The sequence below is a fragment of the Rana temporaria genome, chromosome 1 (assembly GCF_905171775.1).
Source record: "Rana temporaria chromosome 1, aRanTem1.1, whole genome shotgun sequence".
NCBI lineage: Eukaryota > Metazoa > Chordata > Amphibia > Anura > Ranidae > Rana > Rana temporaria.
This window is the reverse complement of record NC_053489.1, coordinates 227,221,210-227,241,973: the sequence shown is the minus strand read 5'-3', so window position 1 is coordinate 227,241,973 and position 20,764 is coordinate 227,221,210.

The following is a 20,764-nucleotide window of genomic DNA, read 5'->3' as shown; positions in this document are numbered from 1 at the left end:
TGCTTGGGCGGGATGGACATATCATTCTACCCACACGTCTTACTCCAGGGGGGTGAGTGTACTGATTCATCGAGCGCTAGATTTTTAAATGATTGACTCCAGGGTAGATCAGGAGGGCAGGTTTGTGTTTCTGCTATGTAGAATGTACCAATTGACCCTAATATTAGCGGCGGTGTACGTCCCGCCCCCATTTAACCCCACGATACTGCGCACTCTCCTGGCATTTCAGCTTAGTCACCCGGGGATACCACTAGTCCTGGTGGGGGATCTTAATGGGATAATTGATCCTGTTCTGGATAGGCACCCTCCCCCTTGGGCGGACAAGTGAGGGCTAGGCCCGCTTTGGCTAAGTTCATGGACGAGGTGGGGTGCCCGCTTTGGCTAAGTTCATGGACGAGGTGGGGTGGACGGATCCCTGGAGAAATAGGAACCCCTTGGAGAGACAGTTCTCTTGCTTTTCTAAAACCCACATGTCGCTGTCAAGGATCGATTTATGCTTATGCTCCCAGGATGCGTCCCAGTACATCGAGAAAGTGCAATACCTTCCTAGAAGTATCTCGGACCATTCTCCCCTTCTGCTTCATTTGAGAGTCAGGCCAGAGCCACACCTACCAAGGGCACCGTGGAAACTAAACGCCTTCTGGCTGAATCTCTTTCCATCCCACACGAAAATTGACCGTGAAATAACAGCCTTTTGGCAAGCTCATGCGGACGGCCCCGACCTGGGGGTCACATGGGATGCTTTTAAGGCATTCTTGAGGGGGATATTTATATCTGAGGTTAACGCGGTTAAGCATAATAAATAAATCTTACAAAAATGATTTTTATGCCACAGCTCCTGTATATCCTTCATAATACCCCGATGGTAATCCCACTGAAGTACTTTAGGATAATAAATTCCCTATTCAGGGCCTTTCTTTGGCTTAACAAGTCCCCTAGAATCAAATTAGAACAGTTACAAAAGCCCAAGGAGCTGGGAGGGCTTGCCCTCCCTAATCCGTGGCTTTACTATCTAGCAGCCCAATTACAGCATATTGCCCGGTGGGTGTCGGGAGGTCGTGGAAGGGATCCTGTAAATGATTTGTTGAGGCACACCGCTGGGGCAGATACGGTAATTATGGGCCTAGAAGCATTGCAATTTGCCAAATCTAATAAACGCTTTCCTACTTATGCTTTGATTCAAAAAATTTGGAACAAGGCATGGCAGCTACAGGATGTTGAGGGTTTCACAAGGCACAGCCCCATATGGAAGAATCAGTATTATAAGGAATTGGCTCAGTTGACCTGTGAGGAGAGATGGAGAAGGATGGGGGTGACACATCTGGTCCACATTTTTTCGGGCGGTAGGCTACGTTCCTTCGCGGAATTACAGGAGAGATTTGGACTCCCTCAGTCCATGCACTTCTATTATTTACAGCTCAGGCATGCCGTTAGGGCCCAAGCAGGAGATAACCCCTGGACCCTCTCCTCCGCCCCGATCTTCCAATACATGTCGGGAGTGAAATGTTTTCGGGGCTTTATCTCAGATTCATACTCCATGTTGCTGTCCTCGTTTCTGCCGGGGTTTCCTGCAAAAGTACTGTCTTCTTGGGAGAGGGACGTTGGGACCTTTGAGGAGGATCAATGGGAGGGAGCATTGCAGGCAGTACAGGGGTGTTCACTTAACGCTGCACAACGTCTATCACAACTGTATATTTTGATGAGGGTACATTACACACCTGCAAGATTGTTTAGAATGGGCCTGGGGGAAGATGATATCTGTTCCAGATGTGCACGAGACCGTGGGGACCTCATTCATTTAATGTGGAGGTGTCCCAAGTTACACCTGTACTGGAGTGGGGTTCTTAGCACTCTGTCCGCGGGGTTTTCGGCCACGGTCCCCCGTGACCCGAAGGTTTGTGTCCTGGGGGTCCTGGACGATATACCGGTGGAGGACAATCCTAAGCAGGCTATTGGTAGGGCCCTCTTCCAGGCCCGTAAACTCATTCTTCATCATTGGAAGGCGGTTGAGCCTCCCAAGATTAATGAATGAATTAATGAATGAATGAAAAACTTATATAGCGCGGCACATGCAAACTGAATCGCCTCTGGGCGCTTGATGTTTCGTGTCTCATGACATCAAAAGAGCAGAGTTTTAATCTGTCTTCTGAAAGTCAGGTGGTTTTCCTCCAACCGAACGCTGGTTGGTAAAGCGTTCCATAGTCTCGGACCTTGAAAAGCAAACCTTCTTTCTCCTTTGGACTTGTATTTGGTTTTTGGCACCTTGACCAGATTTTGGTCAGTGGATCGCAGAATGCGATTAGAATTGTGGGGTTCTATCTTGTCGCAAAGATATTGCGGCGCCTTCCCATGGATGCACTTATGTGTCAGGCAGAGTGCTTTAAATACAATTCTGTCTTTTACTGGCAACCAGTGAAGGGTTCTCAGCGAAGGTGAGATTGATTCCCATGTCCTTTTCCCAGTCACCAGTCTGGCGGCCGTATTCTGTACGACTTGCAGACGAGCGATTTGGTACTTTGGGAGCCCGAGGTAAAGGGCATTTGCATAGTCCAGTCTGGAATTCACGATTGTTCCCACCACGACTGCTACGTCTTCTTTGGGGATAAATGGAATAAGTCTGCGTAGTAGGCGCAAAAAATTGTGCGATCTGCTGACTACTGACCCTATTTGTGCGTCCATTGTCATGAAGGTGTCAAAAATGACTCCTAGACTTTTGACTTTGGAGCTAGGGGTGATGATTTGGCCCAGAATGGGCGGCGGTGTCCAGGTTGTTGCCAGTTGACTCTTTCGGCTGGCGTGAAACATAAGAAGTTCTGTTTTGGAACTGTTGAGTTTAAGATAACTCTTAGTCATCCAGTTTTCTATCGAAGAGAGACATTTCTCTAAACTGAGATGATGATCCTTTTTGTTGCAGATGCGAAAATACAATTGCGTATCATCTGCATAAGAGTGATAAAGTAGTTCTTGGCTACTGATAATATCAAAGAGAGGGCGAAGATAGATGTTGAACAGTACCGGTGACAGGGGGGATCCTTGGGGGACTCCACATGGCACCGTGCGTTTTTCCGACGTGAAAGATCCCAGTTTCACTGTTTGTGATCGGTTTTCAAGAAAGGAGGAAAACCATGGTAAATCACCTTCTGCGATTCTGGCTTCCTCGGCCAGTCGCATAAGTAACATTTTGTGGTCTACTGTGTCAAAGGCTGCGCTTAGGTCCAGCAGAACCAGGAGACAAGATTCTCCTTCGTCTGCGGCCTCGAGGGCATCGTCCCATATTTTGAGTAAGGCCGTTTCTGTCCCTTGTCCGGGACTAAAGCCTGATTGTAATGGATCCTGTAGATTGTGGGTATCTAGATGCTGTTGCAGCTGTTGTACCACTATTTTCTCCATTATCTTGGAGAGAATATTTAGGCCTGTTATGGGACGGCGGTGAGTTGGGTCCTTGGGATCCAAGTTAGGTTTTTTCAAGATGGGCTGGATTGTGCCCTCTTTCAGCAGGGATGGCACTATGCCTTCCTTAAATGACTGATTTATAAGCTGTGTGATGGGAGGCGCCAGAATGTCAGCGCATTCCTTCAGCAGCTTGGTGGGAATGATGTCATTGGGTGCTGTGCTGTTCCGCAACGCACCAATGATATTTTTGGTGGTATCGATGGAGATGGGTTCCAGAGTGAACTTAGTTGATTGTAGAAGGTTTCTGTTGGTGTTTTGTAGTTGATTGAAGAGGGGGCTGAGGGGGGTATTATTTTGCAGAATACTTACCCGGATTCTTTCGATTTTGTCGATGAAGAAATCCGATAGTTCATTACAGAACTCTTGGGTGTCTGAATTGGGGACTTCAAGACATCCAGGATTCATGGTCTGGGTGACCATCTTGAATAGTTCTCGGGGGCGGTTCATGGCGCTGTTAATCGTCATAGAAAAATTATGTTTCTTAGCTTTGAAGATTTCTTTATGATATTGTGTTGTTATTGCCTTGTAGATGATGAGGTGATCTTCTGAAGGGCTTCTTTTCCAGGCGGCTTCCGCCCTTCTGCGCTCTTGCTTCAGTAGGGACAGCTGGTTGTTGAACCAGCCGGACTTTTTTTTCCGGATGCGGACTTTGCGTTTCGGTGCTACTAAGTCGGCTGATTGTAGCAGAGCTACATTTATGGCATCCGGTGTATCTGAGGCTGTTAACTGAGGATGAATAGTTTCGATTCGGTTTCCCAAGGTAGATTTGAAGAGTTCCGAATGGAGCTTCTTCTGAGATCTAGCCCAGTGTATTGTCACCGGCTTGGGTGCTTTTATAACTGGTGGAATTTTGGAAATTATGAAACTAATTGCATGGTGGTCTGTCCATGGCAAAGGTTCATTTCCCAAAATGTTTATTTTCAGATTTTGTCTGAAAATTAGGTCGAGTGTGTGACCTAAAGCATGCGTGGGTCCGCATATAAGTTGCTGTAGTCCTAATCCTTCCAGGTGATCGATGCAGGCATCCGCAATGGGATCCTGTGAGGAGTTGGCCCACAGATTGAAGTCCCCGAGCAGCAAAAGATGTTTGCTGTTAAGGGTATAAGTGGATATGAACTCCGTTAATGATGGTAGAAGCTGCGATTTTGGCCCAGGTGGCCTATAGCAGAGGAGAATGTGAACAGTCTCCTGGGGGTTAGTTTGAAGTTGAAGAGTAAGGGTTTCCATAAATGGAAGAGGATTTTGAAGGACCGGCTTAGTGATTGCAATATGAAACTTATGGATCACCGCCAGGCCTCCTCCTCTTTGCCCTATTCTGTTTTCCGTTATAATTCGATAATTTTCTGGCACCAATTCTCCAAGAATGGTGTTGCAGTCGTCTGAAAGCCAGCTTTCTGTGATAAAGAGGCAGTCTAGATCGTTTTGTAGTAAGAAATCGTGGATTTCTGATCGGTGTTTTACTGCCGATCTTGTGTTGATCAAAGCACATGATATGTGCTTGAGCTGGGTTAAATGGTTGAAATTTTTGATGGTCGATCGTTGATCGAATCTCAAAAGTTGGTCTATTTTTAAGGCCTTTTTGGTGACGGCTGGTAATACTGTTGCGAATTGTCTCAGACCCCAAATCGTTTCTGCAGAGTATCGCAGTTTAACCATTGTTGCCAGTCACCGGGGGGGGGATTAATTGCAATAGAGGGAAGATTCGCTGAATCCTCTCGCTTGGCCTTGGTCCAGAGGAAGGCAAAAAAACCCTGGCAGTGCTAAGCCAATTTGCTGCCGCAGGGAAAAAAATTCCTTCCTGATCCCTGAAAGGCGATCGGACGAAACCCTGGATCAAGTACTGTTTGGAATGGGGGGGGGGGGGGAAGGGGGGGAAGAAGGGTGTCACTGTAGCTGAGGAGTACCAAGATGGCCGCCGACCGGGCCACAGGCCTCAGGTTTGGGGGCAGTTTGGCTTGGTGGGTATGAGCTGGTTGTTAATCCAGGGGAGGATGGGATCCTCCAGGGATAGGGGGATGATCCCTGACAATTCCAGGAAAATTTCCAGGCTGTCAGTGCTCCTTTTTGCGGCGCGCCGCTAGGCCGCGGCTGAAGCCGCGGTCTTTCCTAATTGCGGCGGCCACAAATAAGGCCTGGTCTGGCGCGGATGCGGGAAAGAGCCGCAGATCGCCAGAAAAAAACGCTGCTATGCGCGGCGGGTGGCCGGGGTGATTATGGGTGACTGATTGGGGTGCATGCGGCTCTAAGAGAAGGTAAACAGCCGCAATTTGGATCGCTGGAGTGGCTGTCCTGAAAAGGACGGTCACTAGCGATTCCTGGGGGTGGAAAGATGGCCCTGAAAGACAGGGTCTTACCTGAAGAGAGGGGCCCACGAAGGGAAGGAAGGAGCCGGTCCTATGGGCTGCAAGTTGATTCATGCAGCAAAGATTGTAGGAGCCTGCCTGCCTGTCTGCGGTGTCTAGCTGGCTATCTTTCTGGTCCCTGGAGAGAGCAGACTCGTCGGGAAGCGTCCTACTCCCTCACTGAACTGACACTGACTGATTATCCAGCTAAGCCTTGTCAGCTGTGATGAGCTCGGGTGTGTTCAGCTGATGGTAATGTTCTGGATAACACAGATGGGCGTTACGCTACGCCTGGAGAAGTATATTTATCAGCACAGGGGCCGGCGGGGGAAGTTTGATCTCCTGTGGGCTCCATGGCTGGATACCCCTGGGCTGGCACCTCTTGAATTGGTCCTGGAGAGACTATTGGTTTAGATGCTGAGGCGGGTGGCGGAAGCACGGTGCCGGAGTGGTGGATGGGGCTCAGTTAGGGCCTGGTGGGTGATGTGTGTAATAATGCCAACTGTATGGAATGCGGAAGGGAATCTCTACATTTTGTTTTGTAATGCTGTTCTCCCCTTCTTTTTTTTTGGGGGGGGGGGTTGTTATATGCAATGCTGACATTTTCTGGAATGACTGATCTAGTTTAGTACAAATACCCTGTACCTGTGATTGTTGTCATATGTGTCAATAAACATTCTTTTTGAGAAAAAAAAAAAAAAGACCCGTTAAAGGACACCCCCTAACTAGTCTGCACATGCCCTGAGTATCCTGGTGCTAACGCTGATTTTCCCACTTTAAGTCTCCTCATTTATCTACTCACCTAATCAGCTGTAAAAGACATTGATGCACTTTCCTATGAGGGAGGAAGAGAGTTGCTCTTATAAAAAGAACAACTGGTGAAAGTTCCCATTAGTGAAGAATCAGAACACACACTAAACAAGTGCTTTCCTACAACTTTGTGTTAAATCAGAGGGAGTCAAAGCAAGGGCCTCCAAATTAAACCTATTAAAAAAAAAACAGTTCAGTTCATTTGCCTTCTCCACATCTCCTCCAGTCCCTCCACCAACTGGCTTGAGACCTGAAATGGTTCTCATGGCACTCCAGACTTCTCTCACGTTGCTTTGCTGGAGTTTTCACTCTAACTATCTTCTACATTTCTTCTTAGCCTCTCTAATCTTCATCCTCTGAATCATTTATAACTCCACCCTATTACCCACTCTAAAAGCCATCTTCTTGGAGTTAAGAATATCGTTCATATCCCTTATTACCCTTGGTTTATTATTTTAATAACAATAAACAATTCTTGCTGGAACAATAGCTACACAGAAATTATAATGTTATGCACTTAGTAAGCTCAACAATGCCCCTTTCATGTGTCTCACAGAGTACATTTCAATTTGTCCCCTCAAAACAGCCCCACAATAATTTAAAGGACTTCTCAGATCATCTTTCTACTGATCTGGTGGTCACAGGTTGTCTCCTAACCAGGGGCACATAAGGATTGAGGTAGACCAAATTATGATCTGATCTTCCCAAAGGTGTAAGAGGGGAAGAGCTGTATGCATTCTCCACATACATGACATACAGCAGCTCACACTGTGTGAAGTTAGTTAATGTTTTTTTCATGGTGACATGATTGAACTCATCTGAGACTATGATAAGGGCATTGGTATGTTTAGTATTACTGAAGTATTTCTATGTTGTATTATACGGTACCTCTATTAGTATTAGATTTATGTTTTATATTTGTTTTTAATAGTTTGATTCATTTGTTACAGTGAGTTAAACATAAGTATGTCTTTATGGGGTAAAGGTATAGCGCTGAAAAAATTGTAGTATTGTACAGACAGTTCATATGAAATCACTCCAAAATCATGGAGCTAAAAAAATGGATTCAAATATAGTATGTCAAAGAAGAGAAACCATGAGTTGAAAAGTGAAGAAAGCCATCACCAACACCCAAAAAAACTGACCCTTACCATCAGTGTATGGGATATACACATAAAGAAATTAATGTGGTGATGGCACAATTTTTCAAAACATCAGATGATTCCTCCTATAACTATCCCCTAATGATCCTTCTGCCACAAACCAGCCAGAGATAAGTGAAATTAATCACAATAAAGGTTCTACCAAAAAGATACTCCAGAAATGCACCGATGTGGGGGAATGAAAGAAAGCATCTCGTTGCGCAAATATCCCAAAAAAAGGAAATTTATTCACTTAAAACTTATGTCTATAGTCCCTCACTCAACCCGACGCTTTGTCACCAGCGTGCGTCTTCAGGGGCGCCCCGTCGGGTTGAGTGAAGGACTATAGACGCACTGTTGTTTGATGGAGGAGTGGTCACCATCTTATTGGTAGGGAGCGCTGGACGCTTTCCTTTTTCAATGCTTGTTTATTTTGGATATCATGTGAGTGTATCTGCATCAATTTTATGTGAATAAATTGCCTTTTTTGGGATGTTTGCGCAATGAGATGATTCGTATGCATTAGGTATGTAAGCATCCTATTTAGAAAATTGCTTGTATAAGCACTTAATATGAAATTATAGCAACATTTAGTTGTAATTACAATGCAACTCCACCTTTCTGATAAATACAGGGAGTGCAGAATTATTAGGCAAGTTGTATTTTTGAGGATTAATTTCATTATTGAACAACAACCATGTTCTCAATGAACCCAAAAAACTCATTAATATCAAAGCTGAATATTTTTGGAAGTAGTTTTTAGTTTGTTTTTAGTTTTAGCTATTTTAGGGGGATATCTGTGTGTGCAGGTGACTATTACTGTGCATAATTATTAGGCAACTTAACAAAAAAAAAATATATACCCATTTCAATTATTTATTTTTACCAGTGAAACCAATATAACATCTCAACATTCACAAATATACATTTCTGACATTCAAAAACAAAACAAAAACAAATCAGTGACCAATATAGCCACCTTTCTTTGCAAGGACACTCAAAAGCCTGCCATCCATGGATTCTGTCAGTGTTTTGATCTGTTCACCATCAACATTGCGTGCAGCAGCAACCACAGCCTCCCAGACACTGTTCAGAGAGGTGTACTGTTTTCCCTCCTTGTAAATCTCACATTTGATGATGGACCACAGGTTCTCAATGGGGTTCAGATCAGGTGAACAAGGAGGCCATGTCATTAGTTTTTCTTCTTTTAAACCCTTTCTTGCCAGCCACGCTGTGGAGTACTTGGACGCGTGTGATGGAGCATTGTCCTGCATGAAAATCATGTTTTTCTTGAAGGATGCAGACTTCTTCCTGTACCACTGCTTGAAGAAGGTGTCTTCCAGAAACTGGCAGTAGGACTGGGAGTTGAGCTTGACTCCATCCTCAACCCGAAAAGGCCCCACAAGCTCATCTTTGATGATACCAGCCCAAATCAGTACTCCACCTTGTTGGCGTCTGAGTCGGACTGGAGCTCTCTGCCCTTTACCAATCCAGCCACGGGCCCATCCATCTGGCCCATCAAGACTCATTTCATCAGTCCATAAAACCTTAGAAAAATCAGTCTTGAGATATTTCTTGGCCCAGTCTTGACGTTTCAGCTTGTGTGTCTTGTTCAGTGGTGGTCGTCTTTCAGCCTTTCTTACCTTGGCCATGTCTCTGAGTATTGCACACCTTGTGCTTTTGGGCACTCCAGTGATGTTGCAGCTCTGAAATATGGCCAAACTGGTGGCAAGTGGCATCTTGGCAGCTGCACGCTTGACTTTTCTCAGTTCATGGGCAGTTATTTTGCGCCTTGGTTTTTCCACACGCTTCTTGCGACCCTATTGACTATTTTGAATGAAACGCTTGATTGTTCGATGATCACGCTTCAGAAGCTTTGCAATTTTAAGAGTGCTGCATCCCTCTGCAAGATATCTCACTATTTTTGACTTTTCTGAGCCTGTCAAGTCCTTCTTTTGACCCATTTTGCCAAAGGAAAGGAAGTTGACTAATAATTATGCACACCTGATATAGGGTGTTGATGTCATTAGACCACACCCCTTCTCATTACAGAGATGCACATCACCTAATATGCTTAATTGGTAGTAGGCTTTCGAGCCTATACAGCTTGGAGTAAGACAACATGCATAAAGAGGATGATGTTGTCAAAATACTCATTTGCCTAATAATTCTGCACTCCCTGTATAAGGTTGTAAAGCTTGACATTGAAACAGTGAAGTTTTAAATACTACTGCAAAGCTATGCCCATTCATTAAACAATAGAAATGTAAATGAAATGTGTTGAAGTTCCGCAATAATGCTCCCTTTCATAGGTGCTCCAGGTCTCCTGCCCTTTGCTCCAGGTCTAGTGACACCTGTGTCCAGTGCTGGACAGATGGCTCACCTGGCAGTATCTGGCACAACATTTAATAGAAACTTGGGAGGTAAAAGATAACAGCAATGAACAAGTGTTGTGAAACACGTATATTAGCCCTCACTCTTGAAGTGCACAACAAAAACCATTGGATTTTGTCATAAAAGATGTGCCTGGAAACATGATACACCAGTACAGCAGCAGAAATAGAAACATGATGCAGAAGAGCGGTGAATGTTTCTAATCCTATATTATTTAATAGGAAGGTATACTTTCACCTCATCACCTGGGGTAATATGCCTCTTTTTGGTCCTTAACCATGACCTGTCTGTTTTTTCTCCTCAGTGATCCCCTTCTAGACAAATGTATAGCATATGTGCAGTAAGCCCTCACATTTCTATCACCAGAGTATCATTAATAACCTCTTAGGACCCAGCCCCCAGCTAATATATGAACACACATGTGACAAGTGATAACACCTTACATTTTAGTCCTTGTGTGTTATCCCCTCAACACCTCATCACCTTAACACCTTGAATCTCTCTGTATGTGTAATATTCACTGTATTAATTTTAGTCTCTCAGCACTTTGTCCTATTTTTTAATATTCTGCTTATGTGAGTTAATCCCTTAGCCTCCAGTACCCAGCTCTTGTACATCAATCTCTCATATTAAATCATGTGAGTTCTCACCTCAGCACCTGCTCACCAGTGCTTGTTTAAAAATCCCTAATGTTTATTTAGTTAACCACCCCAAATAGGAGTCATATCAACACTGACACTGGTCCAATAGTAATATTAGCTTCACTGCCACATATCCTGCTCAAAATTATCTGGAAACAATGCTATGGTCCATCTAGCTTCCCCCCAGTGCCACCTCTACTGTTCCTGCACTACATGACATAGTCCTTGCTAATGACAAACTTTAATTTTTGGTGTCTTCTTTTCAACCCCCGATGGTCCCAAATTTTATCCTGTTTCAGTTGCAGTATCCTCGCCACCATCTTCCTACCAAACACAGAAAGTGCAAGAATCAAGGGCGTGCAACTCAAGATATGCAAGGGTCAGAAGCTTGTAATGCACAGAGTGCAAGAGTCAGAGTGTAGGAATCAGGAGAGTGCAACATTCCTCATACAAGCAATGTTTTTCCCAGCTTTCCCCTCTCAGCAAGATCCCAATTTCCTCCAAAATAAATCCATTACTAGTTTTCACAATCTCACCCTCCTAGCACAAATTACAAGCCAGTATTCTCCTCAAACAAAAATGCAAAAATTCCTTCTTTAGCATTGTTTATTGTTTCCTTCTTTAGCATTTGTCTATGCGCAAAATATACATAGACAAATAATCGTGATAATAATAAATGTGAAAAGGTGAAATAATAGAAGGTGATATAAGTGACCAAAAATAGGCTAAAAATATTAGCCAAAATAAACCATACAAATAAAATCCATAAGTGAAGACACAGTGAAACTGCTATAGAAAAAGATGTCCACAAGTCCCAAGGAGAAATGGAAAAGCTCCACCAAAGACACCGGTCTGGTCTCCCAGAGTGCCCACGTCTCCTTGGGAAGTGTGGACATCTTTTTCTATAGCAGTTTCACTGCGTCTTCACTTATGGACTTTATTTGTATGGTTTATTTTGGCTAATATTTTTAGCCTATTTTTGGTCACTTATATCACCTTCTATTATTTCACCTTTTCACATTTATTATCATTATCACGATTATTTGTCTATGTATATTTTGCGCAATAACCTTATTAATTATTGATCTACTATTGTTGCTGTGTAAACACTGCGTAGTTGTTGCTGCAATTATTTATACGTTTGTTTTTGGATTATTATATTCACATAGTAGCGCAGAAGCCTTTTTTACACTACAAGCATGCAATGACTAGTGATGTCGTGAACCTAAAATTTTGCGTTCACGAACGGCGATTGCGCATATGTTTGCGAACCGGGCGAACCGCCATAGACTTCAATGGGCAGGCGAATTTTAAAACCCACAGGGACTCTTTCCGGCCACAATAATGATGGAGAAGTTGTTTCAAGGGGACTAACACCTGGACTGTGGCATGCCGGACGGGGATCCATGGCAAAACTCCCATGGAAAATTACGTAGTTGTCGCAGAGTCTGTTTTTAATCCATAAAGGGCATAAATCACCTAACATTCATAAATTGTTTGGAATAACGTGCTTTAAAACATCAAGTATGATGTTATATCGATCAGGTAGTGTAAGGCTTAGGGTTAGGGTTAGGTTTACAGATAGGGTTAGGGTTAGGGTAACAAATAGGGTTAGGGTTAGGGTTAGGTTTACAGATAGGGTTAGGGTTAGGGTAACAGATAGGGTTAGGGTAACAAATAGGGTTAGGGTTACAGATAGGGTTAGGGTTAGGGTTACAGATAGGGTTAGGGTTAGGGTAACAGATAGGGTTAGGGTTAGGATAGGGTTAGGGTTAGGGTTACAGACAGGGTTAGGGTTACAGATAGGGTTAGGGTTACATTCTGTAACCCTAACCCTAACCCTATCTGTAACCCTAACCCTAACCCTATCTGTAACCCTAACCCTATCTGTAACCCTATCCATAACCCTAACCCTATCTGTAACCCTAACCCTATCTGTAACCCTAACCCTATCTGTAACCCTAACCCTATCTGTAACCCTAACCCTATCTGTAACCCTAACCCTGTCTGTAATAACTTGAGAGGTGCCCGAAGCTGAGCTGGAGGAGGATGGTGTGTCAAGGTTATGAGCGGAAGCTGTAGAAGATTGGGTGTCCTGTGTTAGCCAGTCATTTTTTTAAATTTGTTTAGTTGTACTATGCGTGCAAGCTACTGTGACACCAGATATGAGTGGCACTGTGCACTGGCAGAAGTTGGCAGAGTAGACGCTGTAGGCCTGACACACGCCTGCAGACAACTAACTGCTATTCTATTGCAGTCAAAATTGTGTTTTTTCTTATTAAATTTAATATACTATGCCACCAGATATATGAGTGGTGGCACTGGGCAAGTGGGCACAGTTTACACTGTGCGCCTGACACACGCTGGCAACTGACTACTATTCTATTGCAGTCAATTTTTTGGGGTTTTTAAATGTTATGTACTGTGCCACCAAGATAGATGAGTGGTGGGTGGCACTGGGCACAGTGTACACTGTACCCCTGACACACGCTGGCAGCCAGGCAACTGACTACAATTATATTGCAGTAATATATATATATATATTTTAAATGTTATGTATTGTGCCACCAAGATAGATGAGTGGTGGGTGGCACTGGGCACAGTGTACGCTGTACCGACACACACTGCCAGCCAGACAACTGACTACAATTATATTGCAGTAATATATATATATTTTTTTAAATGTTATGTACTGTGCCACCAAGATTGATGAGTGGTGGGTGGCACTGGGCACAGTGTACGCTGTACCCTGACACACACTGCCAGCCAGACAACTGACTAGTATTATATTGCAGTAATAAAACATTTTTTTTTTAAATGTTATCTACTGTGCCACCAAGATAGATGAGTGGTGGGTGGCACTGGGCACAGTGTACGCTGTACCCTGACACACGCTGCCAGCCAGACAACTGACTACTATTATATAGCAGTAATATTTTTTTTTTAAATGTTATCTACTGTGCCACCAAGATAGATGAGTGGTGGGTGGCACTGGGCACAGTGTACGCTGTACCATGACACGCGTTGCCAGCCAGACAACTGACTACTATTATATTGCAGTAATAATTTTTTTTTTAAATGTTATCTACTGTGCCACCAAGATAGATGAGTGGTGGGTGGCACTGGGCACAGTGTACGCTGTGATCCTGACACACACACGCTGCCTTCCTAGCAGGCAACTGCAATTAGATTACAGAGAAAAAAAAGCTGACTGATATACTAGCCCTAAAAAGGGCTTTTTGGGGTTATTAGCCCTAAAAAGGGCTTTTTGGGGTGCTGTCCTTACAGCAGAGATCAGATGAGTCTTTCAGGACTGGAGTGGACACTGAAAACACTAGTCTAGCTATAGCTTTCCCTATCAATTCAGCAGCAGCAACACTATCCCACTATCCGAGAGGTGGGAGGGTCAGGGAGGGAGGGTATGCTGCTGATTGGCTGGAATGTGTCTGCTGACTGTGAGGTAGAGGGTCAAAGTTTGCTCAATGATAATTAATAAGAGGCAGATCGAACAGCACATATGTTCGCGCGCATCGGCGAACGTGAATGCGCAAAAATCACCGCAAATTATTCGCCGGCCGACAGTTCTGTACATCTCTAGCAATGACATCCACTACTCATCAGCTATGCTGATGAGTAGTGGTTTAACAGGAAGGTATAACCATTGCAGCTGATAGTAAAGTCAGCTGCCAGAAATCTCTGTCCATTGATTAAAGTAAATTACCCCAATGCTAAATAAACATTTAGAGCCGTTTTACACTGGGGTGGACGGGCGTTAATAGTAAAACGCTACTAGTTTTAGCTGCTCTTTACCGTTATTTTAGCTGCACTATTCGGCCTCTAGTGGCGCTTTTAACATCCATTAGCAGCCGCATAAAGGGTTAAATGTGCCCGTTTAGCGCCACTGTCGAGGCACGTTGCAGGCGCTTTGGCAGCGGTGCCCATTCATTTCAATGGGCAGGAGCGGTGGAGGAGAGGTGGAGGAGCGGTGTATACAACGTTCCTTCACATCCCCAAAGATGCAGCTTGCAGGACATTTTTTAACGTCCTACCAGCGCAGTGCCCCAGTGTGAAAGCACTCTGGCTTTCACACTGGGACTACATGGGAGGTGTTTTTTCAGGCACTTTACAGGTGCTATTTTTAGCCCAAAAGAGCCTGAAAAATGTCCCAGTGTGAAAGGGATCTTACTGAGCTAAGAAAATAAGGGAAAGACAATATTTTTTTTTATCCAATCACGTGGAAGGGAAATCGAATAACAGGATTTTTGCTTTCACACATACTAAATAATATACACTTATTTGGGTTATATCTACCAAAGAAATGTAGAAGAATACATTTTGGCCTGAAGTTATAAAGAAAGAATTTTTTTTTCAAAATTTAACCACTTGACAACTGGGCACTTAAACACCCTTAATAACCAGACCAATTTTCAGCTTTTGGTGCTCTCACGTTTTGAATGACAATAACTCAGTCATACAACACTGTAACCAAATGAAATTTTTGTCCTTTTTTTCCCACAAATAGAGCTTTCTTTTGGTGGTATTTGATCACCTCTGCGTTTTTTTTTTCCCGCTATTAATGAAAAAAGAACGAAAATGTTGTAAAAAAATGAATTTTTCTTCATTTCTATCATATCATTTTGTAAAAAAGTAATTTTCCTCATACATTTGGCCTAAAATGCATACTGCTACATATTTTTGGTAAAAAAAAAAAAAAAATTGGATATTATTTAGTCTGGGTGAAAGTTATAGGGTCTACAAGCTTTGGTACCAATTTCTGAAAATTGAACAATTTGATCACACCTGAAGTACTGACAGCTTCTCTCATTTCTTGAGACCCTAACAAGCCAATAAAGTACAAATACCCCCCAAATGACCCCTTTTTGGAAAGTAGACATTCCAAGGTAGTTAGTAAGAGTCATAGTTAGTTTTTTGAAGTTGCCATTTTTTCCCACAATTCTTTGCAAAATTAAGATTTTTTTTTTTTTTTTTTTTCATACCAATATTGTCATTATAACAGGTTATTTCTCTCACATGGCATGTATATTCCACAAATGACACCCCAAAATATATTCTGCTGCTCCTCCTGAGTATGGTGATACCACATGTGTGAGACTTTTACACAGCGTGGCCACATACAGAGGCCCAACACCGAAGTAGCAACTTCAAGCATTCTAGGAGCATAAATTACACATCTAATCTCTCAACCACCTATTACACTTTTGAAGGCCCTGGAGCACCAGGACAATGGAAACGCCCACAAAGTGACCCCATTTTGGAAAGCTAACACCCCAACGTATAATCTATGAGGCATAATGAGTCTTTTGAACAGTTCATTTTTTTGCAGATGTTTTTGGAAAATGTGGAAAAAAAATGAAAACGCATTTTTTTTACACAAAGTTGTCCATTTATAGGATATTTCCAACACATAGCATGTACATAGCAAAAATTACACCCCAAAATATATTCTGCTGCTCCTCCTGAGTATGGCGATACCACATGTGTGAGACTTTTACACAGCGTGGCCACATACAGAGGCCCAACACCGAAGTAGCAACTTCAAGCATTCTAGGAGCATAAATTACACATCTAATCTCTCAACCACCTATTACACTTTTGAAGGCCCTGGAGCACCAGGACAATGGAAACGCCCACAAAGTGACCCCATTTTGGAAAGCTAACACCCCAACGTATAATCTATGAGGCATAATGAGTCTTTTGAACAGTTCATTTTTTTGCAGATGTTTTTGGAAAATGTGGAAAAAAAATGAAAACGCATTTTTTTTACACAAAGTTGTCCATTTATAGGATATTTCCAACACATAGCATGTACATAGCAAAAATTACACCCCAAAATATATTCTGCTGCTCCTCCTGAGTATGGCGATACCACATGTGTGAGACTTTTACACAGCGTGGCCACATACAGAGGCCCAACACCGAAGTAGCAACTTCAAGCATTCTAGGAGCATAAATTACACATCTAATCTCTCAACCACCTATTACACTTTTGAAGGCCCTGGAGCACCAGGACAATGGAAACGCCCACAAAGTGACCCCATTTTGGAAAGCTAACACCCCAACGTATAATCTATGAGGCATAATGAGTCTTTTGAACAGTTCATTTTTTTGCAGATGTTTTTGGAAAATGTGGAAAAAAAATGAAAACGCATTTTTTTTACACAAAGTTGTCCATTTATAGGATATTTCCAACACATAGCATGTACATAGCAATAATTACACCCCAAAATATATTCTGCTGCTCCTCCTGAGTATGGCGATACCACATGTGTGAGACTTTTACACAGCGTGGCCACATACAGAGGCCCAACACCGAAGTAGCAACTTCAAGCATTCTAGGAGCATAAATTACACATCTAATCTCTCAACCACCTATTACACTTTTGAAGGCCCTGGAGCACCAGGACAATGGAAACGCCCACAAAGTGACCCCATTTTGGAAAGCTAACACCCCAACGTATAATCTATGAGGCATAATGAGTCTTTTGAACAGTTCATTTTTTTGCAGATGTTTTTGGAAAATGTGGAAAAAAAATGAAAACGCATTTTTTTTACACAAAGTTGTCCATTTATAGGATATTTCCAACACATAGCATGTACATAGCAAAAATTACACCCCAAAATATATTCTGCTGCTCCTCCTGAGTATGGCGATACCACATGTGTGAGACTTTTACACAGCGTGGCCACATACAGAGGCCCAACACCGAAGTAGCAACTTCAAGCATTCTAGGAGCATAAATTACACATCTAATCTCTCAACCACCTATTACACTTTTGAAGGCCCTGGAGCACCAGGACAATGGAAACGCCCACAAAGTGACCCCATTTTGGAAAGCTAACACCCCAACGTATAATCTATGAGGCATAATGAGTCTTTTGAACAGTTTATTTTTTTGCAGATGTTTTTGGAAAATGTGGAAAAAAAATTAAAACGCATTTTTTTTACACAAAGTTGTCCATTTATAGGATATTTCCAACACATAGCATGTACATAGCAAAAATTACACCCCAAAATGTATTCTGCTGCTCCTCCTGAGTATGGCGATACCACATGTGTGAGACTTTTACACAGCGTGGCAACATACAGAGGCCCAACACCGAAGTAGCAACTTCAAGCATTCTAGGAGCATAAATTACACATCTAATCTCTCAACCACCTATTACACTTTTGAAGGCCCTGGAGCACCAGGACAATGGAAACGCCCACAAAGTGACCCCATTTTGGAAAGCTAACACCCCAACGTATAATCTATGAGGCATAATGAGTCTTTTGAACAGTTCATTTTTTTGCAGATGTTTTTGGAAAATGTGTAAAAAAAATGCGTTTTCATTTTTTTTACACAAAGTTGTCCATTTATAGGATATTTCCAACACATAGCATGTACATAGCAAAAATTACACCCCAAAATATATTCTGCTGCTCCTCCTGAGTATGGCGATACCACATGTGTGAGACTTTTACACAGCGTGGCCACATACAGAGGCCCAACACCGAAGTAGCAACTTCAAGCATTCTAGGAGCATAAATTACACATCTAATCTCTCAACCACCTATTACACTTTTGAAGGCCCTGGAGCACCAGGACAATGGAAACGCCCACAAAGTGACCCCATTTTGGAAAGCTAACACCCCAACGTATAATCTATGAGGCATAATGAGTCTTTTGAACAGTTCATTTTTTTGCAGATGTTTTTGGAAAATGTGGAAAAAAAATGAAAACGCATTTTTTTTACACAAAGTTGTCCATTTATAGGATATTTCCAACACATAGCATGTACATAGCAAAAATTACACCCCAAAATATATTCTGCTGCTCCTCCTGAGTATGGCGATACCACATGTGTGAGACTTTTACACAGCGTGGCCACATACAGAGGCCCAACACCGAAGTAGCAACTTCAAGCATTCTAGGAGCATAAATTACACATCTAATCTCTCAACCACCTATTACACTTTTGAAGGCCCTGGAGCACCAGGACAATGGAAACGCCCACAAAGTGACCCCATTTTGGAAAGCTAACACCCCAACGTATAATCTATGAGGCATAATGAGTCTTTTGAACAGTTCATTTTTTTGCAGATGTTTTTGGAAAATGTGGAAAAAAAATGAAAACACATTTTTTTTACACAAAGTTGTCCATTTATAGGATATTTCCAACACATAGCATGTACATAGCAAAAATTACACCCCAAAATATATTCTGCTGCTCCTCCTGAGTATGGCGATACCACATGTGTGAGACTTTTACACAGCGTGGCCACATACAGAGGCCCAACACCGAAGTAGCAACTTCAAGCATTCTAGGAGCATAAATTATACATCTAATCTCTCAACCACCTATTACACTTTTGAAGGCCCTGGAGCACCAGGACAATGGAAACGCCCACAAAGTGACCCCATTTTGGAAAGCTAACACCCCAACGTATAATATATGAGGCATAATGAGTCTTTTGAACAGTTTATTTTTTTGCAGATGTTTTTGGAAAATGTGGAAAAAAAATTAAAACGCATTTTTTTTACACAAAGTTGTCCATTTATAGGATATTTCCAACACATAGCATGTACATAGCAAAAATTACACCCCAAAATGTATTCTGCTGCTCCTCCTGAGTATGGCGATACCACATGTGTGAGACTTTTACACAGCGTGGCCACATACAGAGGCCCAACACCGAAGTAGCAACTTCAAGCATTCTAGGAGCATAAATTACACATCTAATCTCTCAACCACCTATTACACTTTTGAAGGCCCTGGAGCACCAGGACAATGGAAACGCCCACAAAGTGACCCCATTTTGGAAAGCTAACACCCCAACGTATAATCTATGAGGCATAATGAGTCTTTTGAACAGTTCATTTTTTTGCAGATGTTTTTGGAAAATGTGGAAAAAAAATGAAAACGCATTTTTTTTACACAAAGTTGTCCATTTATAGGATATTTCCAACACATAGCATGTACATAGCAAAAATTACACCCCAAAATATATTCTGCTGCTCCTCCTGAGTATGGCGATACCACATGTGTGAGACTTTTACACAGCCTGGCCACATAGAGACCCAACATCCAAGAAGCACCATCAGGTGTTGTAGGGACACAAATTACACATCCAATTTCCTTACAATCTATCACATTTTTGAAGGCCCTTCATATTTCTAACACAGCATGTACATACCAAGAATTACACCCTAAAATACATTCTGCTGAGTAATGGGTACAAAAAAAAAGGATTACCTGTGTTTTTAGTAGTGCAATTGTCCACAGGAGGAGAGCCCTGATCCAGGCAGCAGGCAGGGACGTGGTCAGCGACAATGAATGGAATTGTCCAGGCAGCAATATTGTTCATAGTCGGTACATAGCCAGCAGTGCCAAAATATTGGTCCTGGTAGTAAGGCCAGGAAAGAATGGGGACAGGGGTAGAGGCTTCTCCCACCCAAATCTCTTTGAAGCCTCCGGGCAACCAGACCCTAATCTGGGAATGAGAAAACTAAAAAATTAGTTTTTTCATCCAGAAAAACAATTCTGGAGCCCCTCACATGTGTGAGACTCCTGTGTTCCCACTAGCATAGCAGGGTAAAAGATCAATCCAAGGGGCAGGCAAAAAACGTGGCCAAACAGTCCAGGGTCAATTCCAGAGCAGGCAGATGTAGGTACAGTTTAGGGTTAGGCAAAAGAGTGGTCGTATAACAAGCCAGGGTCAGTTCCAGAGAAAGCAGAGGTATTTTTAGCATTAGGCAAAATCGTGGTCGTATAAAACAGTCCAGGGTCGGTTCCGGAGAAGGCAGAGGTATGTAGAGTGCAGTGGCATAAGGGGTGTGGAGGAAAATGACAGGGAATTTGAATTTTGTTTACCTAATAATTTTCAATAGTGTGGTAACGGCGGAAACATGCACCTAAACAGAGGCCTGGTTGGGAGGGACAATCGGGACAATAAACTGTTGTGTCTCTTCTGACTCCTCCT